A 15,799-nucleotide genomic window follows, 5' to 3' on the forward strand; every position below is an offset into this window, starting at 1 on the left:
AGCACGTTACAGCAACCGCGATTTCTACACACAAAAATAACTGTGAACTGGAGCTGAACCCATCATTCACATTGAATCAGCGCTTCCTACCATAGCTATATTATGAAATAACCATATAGTTTTTATTCCATATTTCTTCAGTGACGAATTGAAACCAGTTAGTGCATTACAAATACCATTTAAACGATGTATAGAATCTAAATTTACTGGAAAAATATGTGAATGTTTATAGATAAGGCACTTGAAACTGCATATGACTCATTTGATATTGTGAGCCACAACACTACAACACACACTACAAACATGCCACAACGAGCTATTCTTTTTAGAATACAGTCCGAACAACAAAAATACTCCTATCATGTAAAACTCGTTACAAACGATTATGTTGAAATGTTTAATGAACTTAGTTTCAAGGAATTTCCAATCCTACCCTTATTACGGAAGCAGCACGCAACTAGTAGAAGTAAATGCTTCCGGTCCGATGCAGGGATGCTAAGCTTGTTTTTAACCGGGGTAGAAAATCAGAATCAATTATATCACCAACAAAATTTTGGTTTGGAAGTATACGTTTTTTATAAAGTTGATTACTTTTAACTACATAAATATACTGTATTGGTGTATAGGTCAGGGAAAACCTTTAATTCAATTATGAAATAATAAATAAGTTAGATTGGAAGTTGATTACTTTTACTACATAAATGTACTCTATTGGCGTTTTAGGTCAGATAAAACCTTTAATTCAATTATTAAATCATAAATAAGTTAGATTGGAAGTGAATTTAAATGGCCGAAGAAGAAACTTTTGACCGCAATAACCTTTCAGTTAATTATATGTGTATTTTCTTCATCGTTATAAATAGAACACTCAACAATGGAACTTAAAGTACGAGTATCTTAGGTTGAATGTGTTTTAATCGGTGTATCAGGGGAGGGAAACTCAACTGCAGCGTTAGAAATGTAATGTATCAAAGCGGAAATTCATGATTCTGCATGCTTAAAGCCTGAAATATTAATCAGTAAAAATTTTTACTAGTAATAGATAGTGCTAAAAATAAGTCATGGATATTTTAATCAACTCTAAGATATTTTAATCAACTGGTCCGCTTCAGAACAATTAAACTTTCATTTTAAAGAGCTATGTTTTGGGGCCCTGATGTTAGAGAGTACTACATTTATACTACATTATACTACACTTATATACTATTAGAATGTATAGCTCGAAAATGTCCTTAACACTTGAACTATTTTAGGGCAGAGGGAAGAAATACATGTCCATAGTAATCTTAATGAAAGCTCTTATTTTGTAATATGATGGCCTTCCATCATCATTTTTAATAAATATTTGACATCTTTTGTGTATAGTATTTCAAGTTTTCAATTCAGTCTGTTTTAAAAAAGACATTCAAAGGCTAAGCAAAATTGGAATATACCTTACTGTAGGTTTTGTGCGTGAAGCAGTATCTTTACATTTAATCTACTTCCGGTACTTGTAGTATTATTTCATTTGGTGTTACTGTTAAGAAGATATATCGATACGTTTGTCTAAAAACTTCAATTTTATGTAAAATTGTCTACATCTGGTCCAAGGTAATTACGGTAACAAAGTTTCGTTGTTTTCTACCTGATCAAGAAAATATATAAATACTAAGGTTTGGAAAGTCCATGGTAAAAATCATGTAATTTCGGTTACCGTCATCTACTTCCAGCCTAAGTCATTTCCGTAAAACTTACTCTGCTAAGTCATATACACACGTATATTAAATTTCACCTTGCCATAACAGCGCGAAGGTGAAAAGCAATATATATTTCTTATAGTTTTAACCCTATTGCAACACCTATAGGTTTGATTTTCATAAAATGTCTTTTTATTTAAAAAAAAACTAATTTTACATTGCCTGCCGAGAGCTTAAGCCACGTTATCATTCTATACCATTTGGAATTTGAAACCTAAAATAGGGGTATATATCTAGGAGTTGCAACCTTCTTTGTAAGCACCTATGGATGGTTAATCTGTATAAAACTGGTTTTATATTTATTTGTAAATGATGAAACACGTGGGTGTTAATTAAAATTTTATTTATATATTCAGACCTTAAGTCACGTGAGTTTTAAATATTATCTTTTATAGGACAACAGAAGTTTAAAAGCATTCCCATCGATTTCAAACCCTGTAGATGTTTAAGCATTATGAAGATGTAATGAGAAATGTGTGGGTAAAAATTCCTCTTTCCAGGATCTTGGAAAGTGCAATAGGAAAAATATAAGGTTGTTAGGAGTTCTGACCCTATTTTAACCTCTATTATTGGTTGATCTTAATGAACAGTATTTAATTTGTTTATTGAGAGTGTAAGACACTTGTCTGTAAAATTCCATCATTGTAGATTATCCGAAATTTTTAAAAGGAAAATATGAGGAAATATGGTTTGCCTTTTCAAACCCCTGTGTTGTTTGGTATGTATTATATTATTTTTATTTCTAAATCATATGACGCGTGCGTGTCAAAGTTCGTCTTTATCGGACGGCGGGTTCCAAAACACAAACATACTTATTTTACGGATTCCAACACTATTTAAATCCCTCTGCGTCCTTGATATTCATGAAAATTATTTTATTTATCTGTTGAGAACTTAAGACACGTTTTAACAAAATTCGTATATTTAGGGCATAGAGAAGTTGAAAAAAAAGTAAAGTTTTTTGGATTCAAACGCAATTTAAACCCCAATGGCTGTTTGATATTTATGAAAATGTATCATTGTTCTACTTAAATCATGAGGTATTCGTGTGAAAAATTGTAACTTTCTGGGATTTCGCGAAGTTGGAGTATTATTGATGAGTGAGTAAGGGAAAGGGCAAGGGCAAGGGCTTTGCCTTTATATATGGAGATTCCAACATTGTGAGGCAACGTCTCTTCGGTGGCGTGCGAATTAAACATCTATATTAGTAATATATCTTCAGTTTGACATTTAAAGATAATGGCCACATGAGAACCTACCTGGCTTCCGGCTGAATCGGAAAGAGTTTTTTAATGTAATGAGTTTTCAATTTGTTAATGTAATGTTTGAAGATTAAACTACATTACGAACTAAATTAACATTTCTTTTGACTTAATTAAAGTGGGTAATATATGACATAGCTTAATTTTGTTCACAGTAAAGACTCTTCACTACAAAGAGATTTGTCGTGATCTAGTTGTTATATCGCTTGTTAGCCTTGGTACTTCATTAATTAATGTACTTGAGCTCTCTAAAACTCGTGAAACTTTTACTACCTCTTTTTGGACCAACAAACAGAGCTTTCTAGTACATAAACATTGGTATATCATACAATTTCATGCCAAAAATATTTATAAAAAAAATAATTATGGTAAATCATTAAGACATGCGTGTTATTAAGAATAAAAAAAACTACCTGAACGCGTATCTTACATTTTCACCAAAGTTTTTTCACCTTGGACTTCTGTCTATTAGTAAATAAATATTTGTTTGTTATAAAACATATAACGATTAGAACACTTTATTTAATGTCTCGATGGATCCTTAAAGTAAAATGTATCATTGTGTAATGTTCCTGTATGAAAATAAATATAAATGATCATATTTAAAGTAATTTTATTAGTCCTCATACAAATTCATTTACTTCGAGTTTCAATTCTTGTTAGCTTTTAAAACATTATGTTTGTAATCATTTCCGGTATCGCATATAAGATTTGGAATGAAGCATTAAGAACTTTAGTTTCCATTCCAAATTTTTGTTACATGGGAAATCAGGAAGAAACTGATAAATTTGTATAAAGCAATCCACATTTACGTTTAAAGTGAAAATTAAAATTGCACAGTATGAATTTGATTGAATACCGTAAATGTACGGAAAGGTATTACTGGATGAAAAATTTGTGTATTCTGTATTTATAGATTATTTATATAATAGTTATTAAAATAAAGTTTTCTATCGATATAAATATAACGTAATTGAGCTTACCAACATGTTTTATATTTATTTTAAAAACTGTAATACATATAACTACTTGGCGAATCAAAAATCTGTCATAACATTAATGGGGCATAACTGTACACTCAAATTGCATTAACCTTGACCTTTGATTAAGACATATGTTTACAAGAATTATTTAAACCACTCAATTTTTATTCAATTCATATATTATTATATATTTATTTGTTTAAGTTGTGTAACAAATTTCCCCATTTCAGCCAATTACATCATTTCTCGATAAAACCATTTATTGCTAGAGTACAAATTTCCAATGATGCTTCACAGTGAAGTAGTGTGAGAAGATGTTATCCAATTACCGTCGCTGAACTGTGGGTTTCTTTGTAAAACCCTTGTTATATAAGTACAAACTTCCAATTTTACGCTAGGGTCACAAGACAAGAGATCCATATATCACCTACTGAGTGCAAAGTCTAACAAACATCATAACAGCCAGTTCAACTCATACTGACTATAGACAGGAACTATCCACGTCACTGTGTTGTCGTGTGGGTCATCATTATAATAAACTGCTACTTATCCGTTTAACGTTTCGATTTCATTTAAATAGCATACCATACTTAAATCGAATTTTTACGCAACGTGCATTACAATTTTGTGGAGATATTGGGATTTCCCACAAATCTATTCGAGGTTTATGTTAATTGATTCGTTTTGCCCTTCTGTAATCTGAAAACAATCTTTGATTCTGTTCAAAAATCTACACTCATCAAATTATTTTCAAACTTTGACGTACTTATGTATTTACAAAAATAATGGGGAATTTCTATTAATGATGTCAGAATCTTCTTCAGTTATCAAATCGTAAAACATTTGCTTTTTGAAACTCAATTCAAAACGATAGCGATGAAATTGACACCAAAAAAGGTGACGACAAAAATTAACCATATATTCTTTAGAACCACTACGAAACTAATTACCAGATTAGATGCACGAATGAGTGTAACTGCAGTGGTACCTGGTGGATTATAAAATGCACAATGTAGTTTTAACGAAATTAAATTTTCAGCAATTCAGGTGTGGAAATTAAAATTAATTAATAATACAGGTAATATCATATCGCACTATAAACATTAAACGTATGTATATGTAGCCATGTTTAGTACGGGATAAATAAATAACTTGTTATGTGGTGAGTAAATTTTATAGGCTTTTTTGTAAAGGATAAATTTAAAAATTTGTCTGTGTTATAAGTCATTAGGATACAATATGGAGAAGTTGAAGAAATTGTGTTGGCGAAATTTATTTTCTAATAATATATAGGCGTAAGTTAATATATCCTATCAATTAAAAGATTCCTATAAAATTGCGTTGATGTAGTATATAGAATGTTGAACTAAAACTGCTACAATATTTTTATTAACATTGACATTATTTAAAATATTTCACAATGTATCGTGTGGTTTTATTTATCTACTATTAAGAATAAATATATATGTTTCTTTTCTTCGAATATTAGAAATCCCACTATACAGGGTGTTACAAAAAGGTTGGGCTGGTTATGCATTTCCAGATATTTTATGTGTAATTCTAAGATAAAAAAGAAAAATGACTTTTTCCCAATTTCTTTTTCGTTTAACCGCTAACCACCATTTTGTATGTTTTATTAAAAACTTATTATCTAAAATATCGCTAAAATATTAAAGCGAAAAAAAAACAAAAAAACCTATTTGGCTATAAAAACTTTACTAGGCACCAACTATTTGGAGAATTTTATTAAAATGTTAATGATACGAGTTTGAACGAAATCTGTCAAGGGATAAGCGAATACAATCATAAAGGTATGTTTGCACAAGAACAGCAAATATTTTGCCTTTTGGGAGGTATCAGCTGTTTTCAATTGGTTATACAAATTTTAAAAGATACCAAATATTTAGCAATTTTTATAACAAAGGTACTTTTTCTAACAACATTAATTAACGCATAAGCGAGCACGACCACTTTAAAGATACGTTTACACAAGCAAGGAGCAGGAAATAATACCTCACAACTGTGTCGTGTTGATGATCCTAGCTAACAACACGATCCTAATAACAAAGTCCAAATACTTGACACCATGTAAAATTGTTCTAACTTATGTTATTAGCTGTTCTTTAGCTTTCCTAGTTTTATAGATAGTAATTTTTTAATACAAAATACAAAATGGCGGCAAGCGGTTAAACGAAGTGGAAGTTGGAAAAAGTTATTCTTCAATTTTTGCTTAGAATCACAACGAAATTTGAAAATGCACAGCCAGCCCAACCTTTTTGTTACACCCTGTATGGTTTCCTCAAAGGTATATTCAGTAAAAAAAATACAAATAATGTTAAAATAATATTATTATGAAACAAATTTATAAGTATAGAATAAAAAAAAAAATACAACAATATGTTTGCAACATTATACATTCTGGAAACCACTTTCTACATGCTGGTCTATCATGTCTATAACACATTCTGAAAAACAACGAAACAAACCATATCTTACATAGAGTAGTTATTACAAACTTCCAGGAAAGACAAACCACGAGTTTCGAACTGTGGCAGGATATCACAGGAATAACGGTTAATTGGATGTTTTGACAATGAACGCGCCAGGATTAACGCTGCTGACGCTCCAGCGTGGATTTAACCTGTGTGGTGTTTAAATGGAATAATTGGCTTTTTGTGTTAATTGTTGTTTTAGCTATCAACAATAAATTTTGTACATATTATACCTCTGTATGGGTCAATTATTAATTAATCTACAAATCTCTTAATTTACATATGAAACATAAACATTACTAATTGTTTTAAATATAATAATACTGTTACAATAAAATATGTTGTTTATATGGAATAAGTGGCTTGTTGAGTTCATTGTTTTAGCTATCAACAAAACATTTTGTACATAATAGACCTATACCTTTGTATGGGAGAATTATTAATTAATCTACATACCTCTTCATTTACATATGAAATATAAATATTACTAATTGTTTTAAATTTAATAATACTGTTACAATAAAATATCGCACATATCTTAAAGGATGGAATATCGCACATATTCCAAAGGATGGAAACATTTTCTTCTGCCAATTTAAATCCTTTTCTCCGAATTAATTGTTTGAAATGTAATATTGTTATAACGAAATATCGTAAACAATGGAAACATTTTCATCTGTCAATTTTAATATTGTTTTTCTCCGTACTATGTAAAAATATATTTTTCAAGAAACTGTAAAACAAAAGTTTAAGTCTTATTTGTTCTGAGGTAATTTAAAATTTAAAAAAACACTGACCTATGAGAAACCAATTTAACAAGGGCGAAGTTAAAATATTACTGTGTTATGACATTTAATCTTGATTAATGTTATCTTGATTATTATTTGCTGTTAGATTTAGCTATAGAAGGCATACGTAATAGTTTTAATTGAATTTTCTTTGATTTGTATTTCTTATCCGGCATTTTTCAATTATATGTATTTTGATTAAATTATTATTTTCCAAAATAATAGGCCTCGAACACTGATATATTGAATTAATAAATTATGACATAATTAACTTTGTGCCTTGAAATTGTAGATTTTACTGGTTACGTGATAATGATCTAATGTTGCTTTTGTATAGTTATAAATCGTGCGGCGATACATTTAATATAGTAAGAAAAATTAAAAAAAACACTCTAAATCTTTAAAAATACAGTTTTATGTAGGTTCTATTTGTTTATTGCAATCACCCTCATGACGGAATGTTTGAAAGACTTTTTTGGATCTTCTCTGATCGTGAGCTCTGATCCTAATCCTAATAATATCATAAATGAGAATGTTCGTTTGTTTGTTTCATTTGTTTTGTGATCACTTTCTTATCACACCACAACTATACGGTTATTTAATTTAACCACTAATTTCTATAATAAACTTGATACTAACACTTCTTTTTTAACCATTTTTACAACTACTGCTGACCACAGAGTAAGACAATATCCAGACGAAAAAATAAAAGTTTTAATTAAATATTTTTCTAAGCTTGAATTTTAGCAAATATTAAGTATTACATCGAAAATTCAAACCTTTAGCATAACTTTAAAGACTTATAAAACTAATTTTAGTTGCCTTTTAACAGAAGTAGGCTTCTCAGATCTATGGAAATACATACATATATGTTTTATATATATTTTTCATCGTATATATTTTTCCTTGATCGGGAAACAAGGTAAAATAAACTATGGAATACAAAATGCTTAGACCGGAGTAAATTACAATGGCCATAAATATACACTTTAGACAGACTTTCTTTATTGTGGCAAACTCAAAATTGGTGTCAGAATTATAATTCACTCGAACAAGAAGAGCTCATACACACGCAAAGCTCATAAACTAAATGTATTTTCTTTATCAGGACAACGCAAACTCAACTTATCGCTTTGGGGACCGAAAGTAAAGTCAATGGTTCTATAGTAATCACTTTTTCATCTAATTTGGTTGCTGTTGATAAATATTTTGTACATTTTGGGGGCAACAAGGCCTACTCAACTCTATGTTGGCGATTAGGTATTGAATCTATAAGTTACTCGTGATATCGTACAGGTACTTCGCTAACGCTCAGCCAAAATCGATGGATAGATATGATACTCTGTTTTGACGCTTGCTTTGAAAATAAACTTCATGCCAAATTGCATGTATAAAGCTTAAAATTCCTTACAAATACAGTATTTTTAGATAGTTTCAGTTAGATATTTAACTAGTCTTTAGCAATAAATGATATTTCAAGATAGTAGCAGTTTAAAGTAATAAAAGTATTATTTTAATAATTATAAGTGAACGTTTACAATTATAATTTCGAAATGAATGTCACTAAATAAAGTCCACATTTTTACAAAGACATTTACCTGGTTGTCAAAAATGTCTAGTAGTGTTTTAAGACTATGGACTTTCTAAATACTTGAAAGTCTTATGGTTATACTAACATGGCTATATTGAGTTTTCCCATCAGTGCTGTGCGAATCAAACACTTAAACTAGTAAAGCAGCTTCAGTTTGACATTTCGGTATGAAAGTCTGATGTGAAATTTACTTTTCTTGCGACTGAGCCGGAAGGATATTTTCCATTATTAATTAGAAACAAAAAGGTGAAAGGTTATTTATTATAATAATTCAGTAAATAAGCAGGCAAAGAGAAGTATTAGAGTCTGTTTATAAGGTTGGCAAAATAAAACCATCATGCTAAATCTCATAACAATTTTATATTAAAATGTATTTGTTATTGATGCATTACTGCGTAGACAGAGCACTGAATCAAAAGCTGCCCTCTCAGACAGAGAATATTACTCTCTGTCTTTGTCACTGCTTGATCTTCCTTGCTGTCATAATGTTTATTTGAGATTTTCAATCAGCGAGGCTTCAAAAATAACTTCCTAATAGTTAATTTTCCAGTTAAATATAGATTGAGTAGATCACCTTAAAATAACTGCTAACAATATTCAAAGAAGTTAAATTTTTTGTCATATTTGTGGAGTGGAATCAGGCATGAAGATGGAACTTGACCTCCAAACATGGTATGATTTCCAAACTCTATCTGAAGATTGGCAAGATATCTGTGTACAAGGATAGTACAAATAGCCACCAATATTTTAAGATAATTGCCATATTCATTAAATATGCTATATGATTGGTCTATAGTAATAAAAACGCTTGTAATATAGTTTCCAACATTAGCAGCACAAGAAAATAGAAAATTTAAATATGTTAAAATGTGTAAAACTTGGCTGCTGTCAGTAGCTTTTGAAACCTATACCTATTTTTTTGTAAAGATTATTCAATTGCCACTGTAAATGAAATAAAGAAACGCGATGCCACGAGAAGAACGACTGACTGAATTAAAAATGTTTGCTGGAGCGGCGGGTTCCGGTAATTAGGTTTCCATAATGAGCCCTGGGACATGTTTCCTGGCATTTACAAGAAGTCCTGTCTCGCAAATGTACACAATATTTGCATGTCTAATTACTGGGTCAGTTGTCACGGATAAACTAAGAAAATTAAACATGTTGACCTTCCTAAGATAACATATACCTTTCTTTCTTTCATTGTTATAAGTAATTTTTGAGACATTTGTTATCGTCAATAAACTGCAAACTTTTAGTTTTCGTTTAAATTTGATTAAATCTGTATATTTTAAAATGTATATAATGTTATTAGATATTTATTATTACAATAGATCAATTACATTTACAATAATACAAGGATAAAACTAACTTCGCTGTCTAAATCAATATTATAAATGCCAAAGGGTGCCTTTGTTTGTATGTTTTGATTTCACGCGTATTTACTCAGCCGATTGTACTTTAAAGAAGTGAAAAAATCCCATCTTTTACTCTAAAGTTGTATAATATTAATTGAATGAGTCTACTGTTATGCGTTATCATTGTTTATTATTTTCAATTTGTTTACATTTATAGTGAGTAAATTGTCTAAAGAGTAAGTATAATTTATTACGCCATTCTAGATTTCAGCAATTTGTTAAGTACTAACTAGTTAAGAAAATGTCCTTAAACATAGGAATATCATAATTTAACTCCAAATAATCCCTTTAAAGCAGTCGACAAGAACTAGATGAAATTGTGCAACAATATTCTTTTGAACTTATGTATCAATTCCACCTCATAATGTTCTAAAACATTTAAAACTTTTACTATAAATTTAAAGCCTGATTTAAAGAAAATTTAAAGACAAATTTACTTCTCCTTTGACAGAAATAGCGTTCTGTGATCTGTGATATATTGTCTATATCGGAACACATAACAATATCAACTATGAAACAAAAAATATTAAGTACGAAGAAAAATTACAATGGCCATAATTTATAACGTATTTCCTTGATTGTGACAGATATAATCAGCAGTAGTAATAAACCTACAACGCCTACTAATTTGTCTTCAAAGAGGCATGTAGCTGGGCATATATAAGAGACAATACACTTCAACTTTTACTATACATTTAAAGACTGTTACGAAAGCCTATAAAAGTTGACTTTTGAAAAAACTATACTTTTCCGAGCTGTGTATGTTTATATATTTTCTTGATCGGGAGAGAAACAAAATTAGATTTTGAACAAAAAAATACTAAGACCGGATAAAACTAAAATGGCCATAAATATTCACTTTTTAGCATATTTTCTTTATCGTAGGAAGAAAGCAAAATCAATATTGATGTAGGAAATATATTTAACTCGAACTAAAAGTGCTCATGCAGGTTCAAAACCACACTAAATTGAGTGCGAACCGCGGCTTACTCCTAGTGTTAAAATATTTCTAATATTCAGGTTGACACGAGATAAATCGTGTATCCTTAGAGAATTTCAAAACAATTACGCTCCCTTTTTGAAGTTTCCTTGTTCAAATTTGGTCACTTAATAATGACTATAATGTGCCGTTTTGAGATAAGGAACCAATTTGCTTTCTAAACTCACTTTTTAACTTACTAAAACCTACCGATTCCCTTATGAGGTTAGGTTCTTCTAGATGTGATTCGTACAGAGTTAAATAACCTTTTGTAATGTTGAGTTTTTCATAACAGGAACTGTTATTGTTATTGGTCTAATTATCTCAAATCAGATGTATTATAAAATATTTTCAAGATAAGAGGGTTTAGCAAATGTTATTTAAACAATAGCGTTTGTTAAACTATTTTAATTTAAAGTTGATAAATTTCCTATTTTTCTTATTATAATATAAAAAATATTATAATAATTTCCTATTATTCCTTCGCCTGGACGAAGTAGTCCTAATACTAGAATGCTATGAAGCATTTAGACCAAAGACCTACTACACACATCGGTACAAAAACGGGAGCAGGAATCAAACGATTTAGTACCTGAAATTTTAGAAGCAATTTTTACACTACAAGATATGTGAACTGGTTGTTTCAGACAAGGAAGACGGAACTAAGACGGGAAAGCGGAACTAGCACACCATAGTGAGGCATAGTGGACAATGTCATGTGTTTAACCTCTTGTGATAATCACGATTTGTGTTAAGCATAAGATTTTGTTAGTTTTTATTTACTTTCCACTGCTGACATATATATCAGCATATATGGCAATATATATATATATATATATATATATATATATATATATATATATATGTGTGTGTGTGTGTGTGTGTGTGTGTGTGTGTGTGTGTGTGTGTGTGTGTGTGTGTGTGTGTGTGTGTGTGTGTGTGTGTGTGTGTGTGTGTGTGTGTGTGTGTGTGTGTGTGTGTGTGTGTGTGTGTGTGTGTGTGTGTGTGTGTGTGTGTGTGTTATAAGAATTTGAAATATACCACACCATAAGGTGCAGTTCAAAATTCAAAGTTATAGCACTCATTCTTTAGATGCCTACGGACAGACAGACAGTCATACAGAAAATAAATGTGTGCTCCCCCAGACAGACAAAATTTATTATTAAATAGCATATAAATTTGTCAAGTATAAGTTGGAATGGACTCACTCAAGCTTCCAATGTGCAAGTTCGATCCACAATTCATCTTCTTATGGTTGGACTGACCATTGATGGAGGATGCAATATGTGCTAGTTTCCGAGTCTTGGGAAATTTTAAATCGACAAAAATTAAAGCCATAGGATTTTATATCAATTTAAAAACACAGTTTCAATAACCAACTGTTTTATACATTTGAAGAGCTCAATTTGATGTCAAAAATATTTATAATAAATCATAAGAAATAATATTATATGAGTTTAAGAGGAAAGCAATTAATGAGAAGTATAAAAATATATTGCAACAAAGGAAAGAAAACATAAAATTTAATAAACATGTTATAAAACTGTTGAATTCACAACTAAGTTTAGTAAGATGAATTTAAAAATAACAGTGAAATATATTTAATAAGCTCTAAGTAATAATCGTTAAAATTCTTAACACCTATGACTTTTCATTTCAATTACGTTGAACTTGTAGTTTTACTTTTTGTTTTAAGATAGTGAGTTTCCTAATTCACTTGTAATATTTCACTTTGTATCCTTGTTTAACATATCCTCAATTTAATATTTTAAGCTGACACGTAAAAACTACCGTAATTCAAATCGATCAAAAGGGATAAATGTGACAAAATATATTTTGCTTTCTTAATTACTATTCCTTGTTAAATTTTTTTATAATATGAGTTTACTTAAATAATGATATTTTGGCAATATTTATAAAATAAATAGCGCAAACTATGAAATATCTTTGGTTATAAAAAGTAAGACCCTCTTATAGGCGATATATTGGATGGATTCAGTCGGGAATTAAAGATCAACAGAGTTCCAGACAAGTCCTGGCGAGTCTTGATAACTTAATCTAAATGCTAATAAAGTCATTGTGGCGTCTAGGTGGTCCCATCTTGTCTTGACTTATGACCCTGCTCTTTCTGCCAAAACATTGATAATCACTTTAACCGATTTTAAAATGGATTTTACTAAATATTACCAAGAAAAGCATTATTCACCCCTCAATATAAACTCAATAATGTTTACACATGTTATTGTTTGTCGCAGTAACGTTAGTATGTGATACTTTCTCAAAAATTTATAAAACGATTATAAAAATTCTTGTTCGTTATATTTTTCGCATACATAAACACCCCAGACCTCAAAAAATTTTCTCCGGACGGAACATATTTGTGACTTTATATACAATAAACATATAAAAGAATTATGCTAAAAATTAACAACACATACATAGAAATGCTCATTACAAGTAAAATTTGGCTCCCATAATATATAGTTAAGTTTTCGCAGTATATTCCAATATTCCATGTTTCAGCACTTTTTCACTTACATAAAATAAAATATTCTCTATTACTACACGCTCCACTCCCTTTTTGCAACTACCTATTACAAATATACAATATCATGCCATTATGTAAATGAGTAATACTTATTTTCTTTTCCATCTCACTCAACTAAAATCTGATACCTAATAATGCATCGTTATAAGGTATGTTTTATATCTTCAACTGATAACTGTTTTTTATACTCTTGAGAACGAAGAATTTAATTAATAACTGATATAAAAAGGATCGTAAATGCACTATACTGGAGTTTTGATAGTTGATCTGACGTTTATTCTTTTACACGGGTAAAACTTAGCTTTGAATCTCTTATACTTGTATACTGGTAAACATAACATGCAATACACTAAATCTTTGACAGTAGATTAGACCTTTTTACCCAGGTAATACTCAGAATTGAATCTCTGATATTTGTCCAATAGTAGTCATAGCATGCATTACACTGGAGCTTTGACAGTAGATCAGACCTTGTTTCCTTTACAGAATCAATACTCTGCATTAAATCTCTGATACTTGTTCAATAGTAATTATAACATGCATTATACTGCAGATTTGAGAGTATATCATATTTTGTTTATTCTACACGAGCAGTAAGTAGCATCGACTCTCTGGTGTTTGTCTGCTGGTGATTCTAACATGCATTATACTGCAGACTTGAGAATATATCATATTTCTTTACTCTACATAAGCAGTAGGCAGCACCGACCCTCTGATACTTTTCCGCTGGTGATCATGACATGCAGTATACTGCAAGTATGACAGTGGATAAGATTTTTTTTCCCTACACCCACAGTACTCAGCGTCGACTCTGTGATACCTGTCAACTGGTGATCATAACGTACCCCTCGCTGCAGATGAATGAATAGGTTGTATTTTTCCTCCAAGTTCTTTGTGCTTAGCATCAATCTATAATACGTGTCAGCTGTATACCATAACAACCTCTACATTGCATTTTTTATGGTAAATTAGATTTTATTTTGTCTACAATCAAAGTATGCTGCATCGACTCTCAACTAATGTCCCCTGGTGAACGAGTCAGTAGTAATGTCTCACAGTTCCTATGTACAGGTAAGGTTTTAGTTGATTTCGCTATGGTGTGAACTAGAAACGTGGTGTTAATATTTTATCCTTATTAATAAGCAAAGCATTAGTAAATTTATTTACTGAATTATTTGATATGTTTCGTATAATTTTAAACAGATATCTTATACGTAAAATATTATTGCATTAAATGTTCTATTGTGCTTTGATTTCAATAATGGCTCTATTGTTTAACCTACAGCAATAGCAACATTTACAGTGGAGTGAATTATTTTGGTCTATTGACGTTATTATTTATAAAATATATTTACTTTCAGAAGCCTATGGGTGAGATAACTCCTCTTCTAGTGATCTATCATAACTTAATACGTTTTCCGGTTAATTTTGCATCTTTAATTAATCTAATCAATCGATTAACGTCTCTATGGAGAGACAACGATATTTTTAATTGGAAAATTAGCTATTCTAGTTTTCCCTTCTTAAAGTGACCACCAACCCTTTTTGGTCAGTAGGTGAGAACTAGTACAACCGAGTCACAAATATCACATTGATTAATTAACCTACAAGAAACTATAATACATACAGATTCATATAGTTATAAAAATATAGTTCATGTTATTTCTATAGTTTCCTCCAAAACTAATACTTGACTTTTTGTGCCTTTTGAGCACTTATAAAAGACTGCAAGAATATTGTTTATGACGTTCTTCTCAATCTCAATATATTTAGAACCATGTCTTTAGTAAGAATGCATACCTCTATTTTAATTTTATTAATGTTTCAAAGATGACCAATTTGTATTTGGTGTTACAAAAAGGTATGTAACTGATAAAGTACTTCTTTTGATACCGTTATTTATATGTAATACTAAGCAACCCCTACCTTTTCCTGCAATATTTTAGCCTTAGTTAGTACTGATACAGATACTTTACATACTTAAATTAAACTTTACATAGATACT

The sequence above is a fragment of the Homalodisca vitripennis genome, chromosome 3, assembly GCF_021130785.1.
Source record: "Homalodisca vitripennis isolate AUS2020 chromosome 3, UT_GWSS_2.1, whole genome shotgun sequence".
Classification (NCBI taxonomy): Eukaryota; Metazoa; Arthropoda; class Insecta; order Hemiptera; family Cicadellidae; genus Homalodisca; species Homalodisca vitripennis.